This window comes from Rattus norvegicus, chromosome 9 (assembly GCF_021556685.1).
Source record: "Rattus norvegicus strain SHRSP/BbbUtx chromosome 9, alternate assembly SHRSP_T2T, whole genome shotgun sequence".
NCBI classification, from domain to species: Eukaryota; Metazoa; Chordata; class Mammalia; order Rodentia; family Muridae; genus Rattus; species Rattus norvegicus.
The window spans coordinates 50,653,597-50,664,429 of NC_141542.1; the positions used below are offsets into that span (position 1 = coordinate 50,653,597).

The window sequence follows — 10,833 nt, forward strand, 5'->3', positions numbered from 1 at the left end:
GAAGAGAGAGGCAAAGATTAAAACAGAGAATGAAGGAACACCCATTCAGAGCCTGCCCCACATGTGTCCCATACATATACAGCCATCCAATTAGACAAGATGGATGAAGCAAAGAAGTGCAGGCCGACAGGAGCCAGATGTAGATCTCTCCTGAGAGACACAGCCAGAATACAGCAAATACAGAGGCGAATGCCAGCAGCAAACCACTGAACTGAGAATAAGACCCCCGTTGAAGGAATCAGAGAAAGAACTGGAAGAGCTTGAAGGGGCTCGAGACCCCATATGTACAACAATGCCAAGCAACCAGAGCTTCCAGGGACTAAGCCACTACCTAAAGACTATACATGGACAGACCCTGGACTCTGACCTCATAGGTAGCAATGATTATCCTAGTAAGAGCACCAGTGGAAAGGGAAGCCCTGGGTCCTGCTAAGACTGAACCCCCAGTGAACTAGATTGTTGGGGGGAGGGCGGCAATGGGGGGAGGATGGGGAGGGGAACACCCATAAAGAAGGGGAGGGGGGGATTAGGGGATGTTTGCCCGGAAACCGGGAAAGGGAATAACACTCAAAATGTATATAAGAAATACTCAAGTTAATAAAAAAAAGAGAGAGAGATTTAAAGGCAAGAATATCTACTAAAATGTAGCTCTACACTTGTGTCTCAGACTGCTCTATAACAGTAGTGTGGGACAAATTTTATAAGAAAAATTTACACGGGCTACCTGAAGGGAAGAGGGTACCTTTGGATGCTAGAAACTTCTGTACAGATTAGTGATGGAAGGTAGACTTGGGAAGTATCTTGGAAATGGTTGTTAAGACAAGATGATAACTTGGGGACTATCATTAGGGAACGAAAGGATGAAATTGTCACTCAGCACAGGTCAGTGATAGGTATCACCATGAATAAGCAAAAACAGCTCATGCTGTCAGAAAGCTCTAAGTGCCTACAGAGCCCTGTGCACAACCTGCACGCGGTTTCTAGTACCAGAACTGGAGTACTGAGAACATCTGTGCATATTCGAGAAGGTTTAAATGAAAATATTAATCGCCAGTTACTGTAATCAGTTAAAGATTTTAAACTGGGTGCATCATCCATGGGGAAATTAGACTAAAGTAAAATGACAACTAAGATTTATCACCTTGGAAAAAAATCTTTTAAATTAAAGGGGGAAGTGGGTATAAGTTTCTACAACTTCTGGGGAAATCAATTCGGTAATATATGTTTAAATCACAAATATTCCTTAACATGACAACCTCACTTCTAGGATTTCGCCTACACAATCTGCTCTCAAATGTACAGGAGGACATATTCATTTAATGCCTGTTTAGTGGTCACCATCTGCAGACCTGTTGCTGTCCTAACTAGGACGTAAGCAGTGAGCATAGAGTCTCCTAAGCGTGTATTTGCTAGGGCTATGTCTACAAGTAAACGTGTGTCATCTGGAGGGAAGTGCGGTGAAGAGAAGTCATGTAGGGAAGGGAATGCCAAGAGAAGATGGACATATCATCTAAGCTATGTAAGGATGTGACAACTCAAAGATCTAAGGAAATTAAGGCCACTGCTTATACCCGCATAAAGAGTACTCACATATACCCCAACCGGGTGGCACACACCTCTGCTCCCACATACTCATGAGGCTGAGGCAGGAGGATTGTGAGTTTGAGGCCAGCCTGAGCCTTGTCTCCAAACTCAAACTTCAAGAGGGCTGGCTGATACCTGGCGATACACCCCTATGCGGTATATTCAAGATCCTGGCTTCAACCTGTTAGTAAGTGGAATCGATGAGTGTGTGGGTGAACGGGTGTATATCACATATCAGGCTGTATTTTTATTGTAAAAGGATTTCATTGACGTAAAAGGTTATATCAGTAGAGGTAAATGGATATAGGATGTAATTTGTGCAGAAAAGAAAGTGTGTGAGTCGTTCTGGAGGCAAGTTCGGAACTGCTTCTGAGTAGAGACTCACTGTCCCTGGGCCCTCTTGCTTGTCACAGCGTGGACACACTCTCACGTTCGCCTCCAGCATACCACTGATGTGGTCAACATTAAATGAATACAGCTGATGGTAAAATACTGATTCTATAATAGCTATTTCTGAGACTTGTAGAAATCTTCAATGATAATGTTCCATAATCCAAACCAGCTCAGGGAATCCATATATAAATGCACGTCCCATATATGTGTACAGTAAGAATACTTTCTGACGAGACACATCAAGAAATTCATAGGTAAATACATGACACATACTTACAGTAAAAAAAAAAAGAAGTGTTTTTTGCACTTACTTATTAAGGTCTTTAGCAGAAAAGAATATGTACCCTTGAAAAGATCAATTCAAACAACATATAATTATCTGTGTCACTGAAACAGACTGGCTCTCACAGGTCTAAAGCATTTTGTCAAATATTTGAGAATTCATATCACCACTCTCTTTGAAGAAAAGCCAATCCCATGTGTTCCTCCCTTTCAGATTTTAATACACAATGTCATAAAGCAAAGGCTTGAAGCTAAAAACAAATTTGAGCAAGAATAAATAGCCAACAAATCAAAACAGACACGGCAGCCAAACCAAGCGCCTCCACGAAATGCAGCGCAGAATAAAACACACCCAGAGCATTCAACTTTTATGCCTTTCCCCTGAGTTTTGCAGAAATGTTTATTTGTAGGAAATCACAGATTTTTCTAGAGGCAGAGAACGAACAGAGTAGGAGGCGGATTGAGACACAGGTAGGACTCACTACACGGATGACTGGAGGAAGCTTGTTTCCTGCTAACTCGCTCCTACTGACCCAGCACACCTCACCCTGATGCCTGTAACCCTGTTTCCAGCTGCTGTTGCCAACTGCTCAGGCGTGAGCAGCAGACAGCAAGACCACCAGAGGCCTGTTCTGAGGGAAGGGCCTACAGCACAGGAGTGGACATCAATTGTGGATGCACACCAATAGACTTGGATGTCAACTCACTCCCAGTTCTCTTTCAACAATATCTGGCTCATCCTTCACTGCCAGGAAATCCAGCGTGAAGAGGATGTATTTAACCTCCGTAAATAGGTACTCTGGGATTTCGATCATTTTCACATCTCATGTAAAGAATTGTAAAATATACAGACTTTCAGCCATGACTGAGGGTTTGGAAATGATTTTCCAATGTATTTTATTGCCCTGGGCTGATGCTATTAGTTGGGGCTCCAGAGACAATTATTTGATTGGAAGCTCAGCATCTCCCAGCTTGACCATTTTTATACTCTGGCTATGTGTCTGCCCACCTGTTTAGGGTTTCAGTAAACAAAAGATTTCTACTGAGTCTTCAGAGTGTAACAGGACACGGTAGCTGCTTCACATCTGCTTCCACACGACCAGAAAAAAAAAATGTTCCATCAAGAGACCTTGGAGTCCTAAAACACTTTTTTCCCCTCAGTTTCCTTGGGCCTCACAAAACAACAAGAACTAGACACTTGGATCCGTCCTGGGTTGTTTTATAAAGATACCCTTTTCATCTGTGTTTGAAAGGCCAAAGTAGCCTTGTATGATAGTTTTCTGCAGCCTGGTAACCAGGGAGTATGGGCAAGGAAGTGAGAATTTAGTTGAGTGCTAGTTAATATATCTCAAGTCCTTTTGTGCATCAGAAAAGATCAGTAAATCAGTGTATGTCTTTTTTTTATGATCTTGACTTTATTAGATCAGAACAAATGAAGTAGCAGCAAAAGAACCATTCGGCAATCTGGCTTCACTGGTCCTCAGACAAGGAGGGAATGCAGCCAGAGATACATCTCTCAGCCTCAGCCTCTCAGAATCTCACTTGGGCCCTAAAGTGCATCTGCTTGGTGGCATTGTTCTTCATCCCGGTCTTCAGCATCCATTTCGACTTCACCTCTGTACATACTGCATATCCCGTTCACGCATGAGAGCTGCTCCTGTGCTGCCCGTCCACCCCAGGGCTCGGTACTGCTGGAGGACCCTGCCCACAGCCTTTTGATTTCTAGCAACTGTCACAGCTCTTGGCAAGCCAAATCGTTGTTTGTAGTATCTCATCAAGGAGCGATGACCCACCCTGGCACCAGAGGGAATTATCAGCTCCATGGTTTCATCATCACATTCCAAGGACAAGTCTTCAATCTCAGCAGGATCCTGCCCCTCCTTGTAATCTGGGTAGCTACTCCTAAAATCATAGAAGTCTGCAAACTCCAGCACAGCATCACCATCTGTAAAGAGCTTACAGTGGCTTTTGTCATTCATGTGTGCCTGCACAGCTTCTGTGGAATAGAAGGACTTCCCTTTCTCATTGCACCACAAGCAGATTTTGCCAGCACCAACTTTCTCTCCCAAATATTTAATTAATCCTTTCAAATCTGAAAGATACTCTATATCAGGAATAAAAAAGCTGTGGACTTTAGTCATATGAGCCACATTCTTCACAAGGGAGCTTGAATGATGGGAACAAAATAAGCAGTCTGTTATTGGGATGGCACCTAGGGGTGGGCTCTCCTCAGCCTCTGCATCTTCTGCATCCTCTTCCTCCACTCCAGGGTTCTCACATTCCAATCCATCATCGGAATCAATATCTTCCCAATCTTCGTCGTCTTCCTCTCCCTCTTCCTCACTCTCCTCCCACTGCTGCTTCGCCAGCTTCTTCTCCTGCTGTTCGAACCACTGGAGCCAGGGCGGCTTCTCCGTCGGGTCTTGCTCCCGGGTGCCCCGTCGGACCGCGCCCGCCACCCTCCTGGATTCGTCCGTGGGCATGAAGGGCGCTTTCTTGGGAGACGTGGAAGGCTGGGCCTTGATGGCCTGCTGGATGGCGGCGTTCATGGCATCCTTGTTCACACTGTCCACGCCCAGTCCCTTCTCCAAGTTCTTCTCGTTCATCATCTCCACTTGGCGGCTCACGGCCTGCACCGTCTTCTTCTCCAGCTCCACGTGCAGCCGGGACTTAAGGTAGTTCTCGTAGGCGTTGAACGTGGCGAACTTCTTGCTGCACACGGTGGCCGTGCCCTTGCTCTCCTCCTCCGCCACCGCCCGCTGCGCTCGCACCCGCTCCTGGAAGCCTTCGGCGGTCACCGGGGCCATATTAGCCACCTTGTGCCGCAGGTTGTAGCGGTGCCAGTCGGTCTTGTAGTGAGCCCGCTGCATCTCCGCATCGCGGAACGCCACCCGGCAGGTGATGCAGGTGTACGTCGCCATTGTCGGGCCGGAAGGAAGAGACGACCTAGCCGAGGACCTTCTACTCTTGATCAGTCTTCTAGTCCAGTGTATGTCTTATTATCCACGTGAATAGGTAGTGAATATTATTTCACAATAACATTAGTTGGCTCTGCTACCATATTTTTATTTTGGTGTGGTACTGCGTAAAAACATTGGCTAGTGTAGTGTAGTGTAGAGGAAACTGACAGGCCATGATAGGAGTGGACTGCTTGGAAGCCAGTTGTCTGATAGAAAGCACTCTATAAAAGTTTCTCTTTGCAATCCTGATTTCACTTATGAAGAAGTCTGCCTTGTGTTCAATATTTTCATCCTCAAAAATTTTCCACAGCCTATGCTGCAGTGTCTGCATATCTGAAAACAAGGGACAAAGACAGAGGGAAACCTGGTCTTTCTTGTTTTCTCTGAATACACACACACACACACACACACACACACACACACACACACACACACACACCCCTAGCAGGATGAAAAATCATGGCTTCTACAGAATACATGTGGTACTCTGTAGGTATGGAAACTGACTGGTGCGGAAGCTGGTGTGGCCCTAGGTCTTTCTGTCTCCTATACAGATATAGGTACAGATAGATGGTGGATAACAATAATCTCCACGCTGCAAAACTGAGGTTGTAGGTTTTCATACTGTGCTCTGCACAGCTTTGTTCCCAAGGCAATTGGAGGTTTATATCTTAGAAACCAAGAACATGTAGCAGAATCTTATCAGCATACACTTTATCTTGGCATAAACTTTGAGGCCCTTAAATCCAATGGGGGATACTCATCAATTAAAGATTATGGCGGGCAGGTTTGTTGGGGAGCCTTGGAATATATTTGTGGTAAGAGTTAAGCATGCTAGTATCTCTATTTTAGATCAAAAACAGCATGTTGGGAATGGTTAGGCCTAGGTAGAAGCTGATAAATAAGATAAATATAATCCCAGTTTTATGTACACATTTATTAATTGATCAGTTGAATGGTTGTGCAAATATGGGGCAGGGGGGTTATGTACATGTGGGTGCGGGTATCCATGGAGGCTAGCAGATAGCATCAAACCCCCTAAGGCTGAAGTCAGGCAGCTGTGAATCACTTGATGTGGGGACCTGAACTCAACATTCCCTGAAATATCAATATGTGCTTAACCACTGAGCCACAATTGCAGCCCCCAGATTCCATCTCCTGCTATCTTTGTTATAAATTGTAACAAAGCATTAACTAAATGTAATATAACTCATGTCTATTATAAAAATTACCATGTGTTAGGTATTAGTATGCTTAATATTGTACCAATATTCACTACTGCTTGGTTAATATTGAAGCATTGTACCAATATCCATTCAGATGCTTGATAAGTTATCCTGGTCTTCCCCCAGAGTCTACTTAAAGCATCAAGTTCAAATTACTTTGACTCATAAATAGCTTTCAGATTCATCTTTATTTCCAGCTCACTGAAATCATTAGTTCAAATAGTATTAGTCCTCATCTAAATTATTTCATCACCCTTAATCTCTTCATTCAATGCTATGATAAAGATCTTCCATCTTTTGTAGCAGTTATAGCCTTTTTTAATTTTTGGCAATTTCATATATGCACACAATATATTGTGCTTACATTTGCCTCGCATTAATCTCTGTTGCCCCCACTCTTTTCCCTCTGAACCCCTTCTTCTCAACTCATCCTGGGGTGGCCACACTATCAAAGAAAATGTCACCCACACTCACAGAAACAATTAACAGTCAATAGAGGCCCCAGGAAGAGATAGAGCTTCGTGGGTACTTCCTGCATCCATGATGGAAAGTTTGATGGCTTAATCTTGAGCAGATCAGCATTGTGGCTATGTGTTTAAGATTGCATTCCTCCCCAATCTCCAGATCATATACTCTTTCTGTCCCTTTTTATATGATGTTCCTTGGGCCTTAGGTACTAGATGGTATCCCACTTATGGCTGAGCATTCAACAGCCACTTCTTCTCAGAACTTTGACCAGATAGGAGTCTCTGTATTAACCATCTCCTCTGCAAAATGGAGCTTTTGTGGTCCAGACATACTGTTATATCTGTAGTGGCCCTTGCAGGCAGGAGCCCCCTCCTTCTACCTTCTTTACTGAAGATTCCACCTTTTTGGTGCAGACTCAGTGTCCCCTAAGCCCTAACATCCCCATCTCTCCAGACTTGCTCTTTGTCCTACAGCAACCTGCTTGCAGGAACCTTTCCTCCCACAACATCTCCATGACCTAGAGACTCCACCTCTTGGTGTAGATATGATCCCTCTAGCTCTTTCCCAAGACCCGTTTTCTCCTGGCACATTTCAATCTCTTTTGCCATCCACTGACTTGATATAAGTTAATATTGTAAAAAAAAAAAAAAATAGCCATTCTACCAAAAGCAATCTTAAGGTTCAGTGCAATCACCATCAAAATCCCAACACAATTCTTCACAAAAATTGAAAAATAAACATTCAACTTCATATAGAAATAGAAAATCCTGGATTGCTAACATCAATCCTAAATGATAAAAGAACTACTCTAGGTATCATCATCCCAGATTTCAATCACAAATATCTCCCAGCTACAATCCCTGCAAGACATAGCAGTGACCCTCCTGAAAGTATACTGATACAGTGGTGCCACCAGTGTTATGGGAAATCACAACCATTTTCTGATTGGATTCAGAGATCACTCCATGAGATGTAGTCCATACCTGACACTGATAAAGTGGCAAAGAACTGATAGGTTATGGGCCTAGGGGAAACCAAATACTATTATTCTGCTGAAGAACTAGAGCAATAGAATGACTCTAAGACACCATGTGAATTGAAGATTAGTTTTTCCATTTCTGTGAAGAATATAGTTACCATTTTGATTGGAATTCTATTAAATCTGTAGATTACTTTTGATCATTTTTACAATCAATTCTTTTCATCCAAAAGCATTGGATAAGTCATAGTTCTGCTGTCTTCCTCAATTTCTTCCTTTGGTTGTAAACAATTCATTGTGGAGCTCTCTTGTTATCTTGGCTATGTTTATTCCAAGGGCTGTGTATGGGGGTGGGTTCAAGGCTATTGTCAATGGGATTATTTCCTTGATATTAAGAAAGACCTTTCTGGGTTGGGGATTTAGCTCAGTGGTAGAGCGCTTGCCTAGGAAGCGCAAGGCCCTGAGTTCGGTCCCCAGCTCCGAAAAAAAAAACCAAAAAAAAAAAAAAAAAAAAAGACCTTTCTAAGAGACAGTTTAGACATGTACTTTCCTACGATTCTACAATCAAAAATAGCTATCTAGTCTATCTAGTGATTCTCTTTGTGGACATATACCCAACAGAATGGCATATCATCCAAAGCATTTATAAAGCTAAGTGTAACAGTTCTATATGTAAGAGCTTAAGAATTAAGTCCCGGAACTTCCGGTATTTAGAGGGGGGAGTCCCAAACCAGCGGATCCCTGCCTGCAGCAGCTCTCTGCTCCCAAACCCCGTGGGAGAGAGACCTCACCGCCTGGTCAGGTGGGCACTCCTGAGGCTGCAGAGCAGAAGAGACCACCAACACTGCCCACCCCTACTCACATCCCTGGCCCAAGAGGAAACTGTATACGGCCTCTGGGTCCCCATAGAGGAAGGCCCAGGAGGACCAGATCCACTGCATCTGAGACACCGCCAGAACCTGAAGGGACTGACCAGATAAACAGTTCTCTGCACCCAAATCCCGTGGGAGGGAGAGCTAAACCTTCAGAGAGGCAGACATGCCTGGGAAACCAGAAGAGACTGCACTCTGCACACATCTCTGACACCAGAGAAAAACACCAAACGCCATCTGGAACCCTGGTGCACAGAAGCTCCCAGAAAGGGGGGCAAAGATCTTCCTGGTTGCTGCCGCCGTGGAGAGCTCATAAACAACACCCCACGAGCAAAACTGATCCTCAGGACCACAGGTAAGACCAACTTTTCTGCTGCAAGAGACCTGCCTGGTGAACTCAAGACACAGACCCACAGGAACAGATGAGGACCTGTAGATAGGAAAAACTACATGCCTGAAAGCAGAACACTCTGTCCCCATAACTGGCTGAAAGAAAACAGGAAAACAGGTCTACAGCACTCCTGACACACAAGCTTATAGGACAGTCTAGCCACTGTCAGAAATAGCAGAACAAAGTAACACTAGAGATAATCTGATGGCGAGAGGCAAGCACAGGAACGCAAGCAACAGAAACCAAGACTACATGGCATCATCGGAGCCCAATTCTCCCACCAAAGCAAACATGGAATATCCAAACACACCAGAAAAGCGAGATCTAATTTCAAAATCATATTTGATCATGATGCTGGAGGACTTCAAGAAAGACGGGAAGAACTCCCTTAGAGAACAAGTAGAAGCCTACAGAGAGGAATCGCAAAAATCCCTGAAAGAATTCCAGGAAAACATAAATAAACAAGCAGAAGCCCATAGAGAGGAGTCACAAAAATCCCTGAAAGAATTCAACGAAAACACAATCAAACAGTTGAAGGAATTAAAAATGGAAATAGAAGCAATCAAGAAAGAACACATGGAAACAACCCTGGATATAGAAAACCAAAAGAAAAGACAAGGAGCTGTAGATACAAGCTTCACCAACAGAATACAAGAGATGGAAGAGGAGCAGAAGATTCCACAGAAATCATTGACTCAACTGTCAAAGATAATGTAAAGCAGGAAAAGCTACTGGTCCAAAACATACAGGAAATCCAGGACTCAATGAGAAGATCAAACCTAAGGATAATAGGTATAGAAGAGAGTGAAGACTCCCAGCTCAAAGGACCAGTAAATAGCTTCAACAAAATCATAGAAGAAAACTTCCCTTACCTAAAAAAAGCGATACCCATAGGCATAGAAGGAGCCTACAGAACTCCAAATAGATTGGACCAGAAAAGAAACTCCTCCCATCGCATAATAGTCAAAACACCAAACGCACAAAATAAAGAAAGAATATTAAAAGCAGTAAGGGAAAAGGGTCAAGTAACATATAAAGGCAGACCTATCAGAATCACACCAGACTTTTTGCCAGAAACTATGAAAGCCAGAAGATCCTGGACAGATGTCATACAGACCCTAAGGGAACACAAATGCCAGCACAGGTTACTGTATCCTGCAAAACTCTCAATTAACATAGATGGAGAAACCAAGATATTCCATGACAAAACCAAATTTCACAATATCTTTCTACAAGTCCAGCACTACAAAGGATAATAAATGGTAAAGCCCAACATAAGGAGGCAAGCTATACCCTAGAAGAAGCAAGAAACTAATCGTCTTGGCAACAAAACAAAGAGAAGAAAAGCACACAAACATAACCTCATATCCAAATTTGAATATAACAGGAAGCAATAATCACTATTCCTTAATACCTCTCAACATCAATGGCCTCAACTCCCCAATAAAAAGACATAGATTAACAAACTGGATACACAACGAGGACCCTACATTCTGCTGCCTACAGGAAACACACCTCAGAGACAAAGACAGACACTACCTCAGAGTGAAAGGCTGGAAAACAACTTTCCAAGCAAATGGTCAGGAGAAACAAGCTGGAGTAGCCATTCTAATATCAAATAAAATCAATTTTCAACTAAAAGTCATCAAAAAAGATAAGGAAGGACACTTCATATTCA

The 10,833-nt window shown here is 43.4% G+C and overlaps 1 pseudogene; it reads right to left on the reverse strand.

Annotated features, from left to right (window-relative positions):
- Positions 1-3,660: 3,660 nt before the first annotated feature.
- Positions 3,661-5,202, reverse strand: Zfp622l1 (zinc finger protein 622 like 1; annotated as a pseudogene).
- Between the last annotated feature and the right edge of the window lie 5,631 nt (positions 5,203-10,833).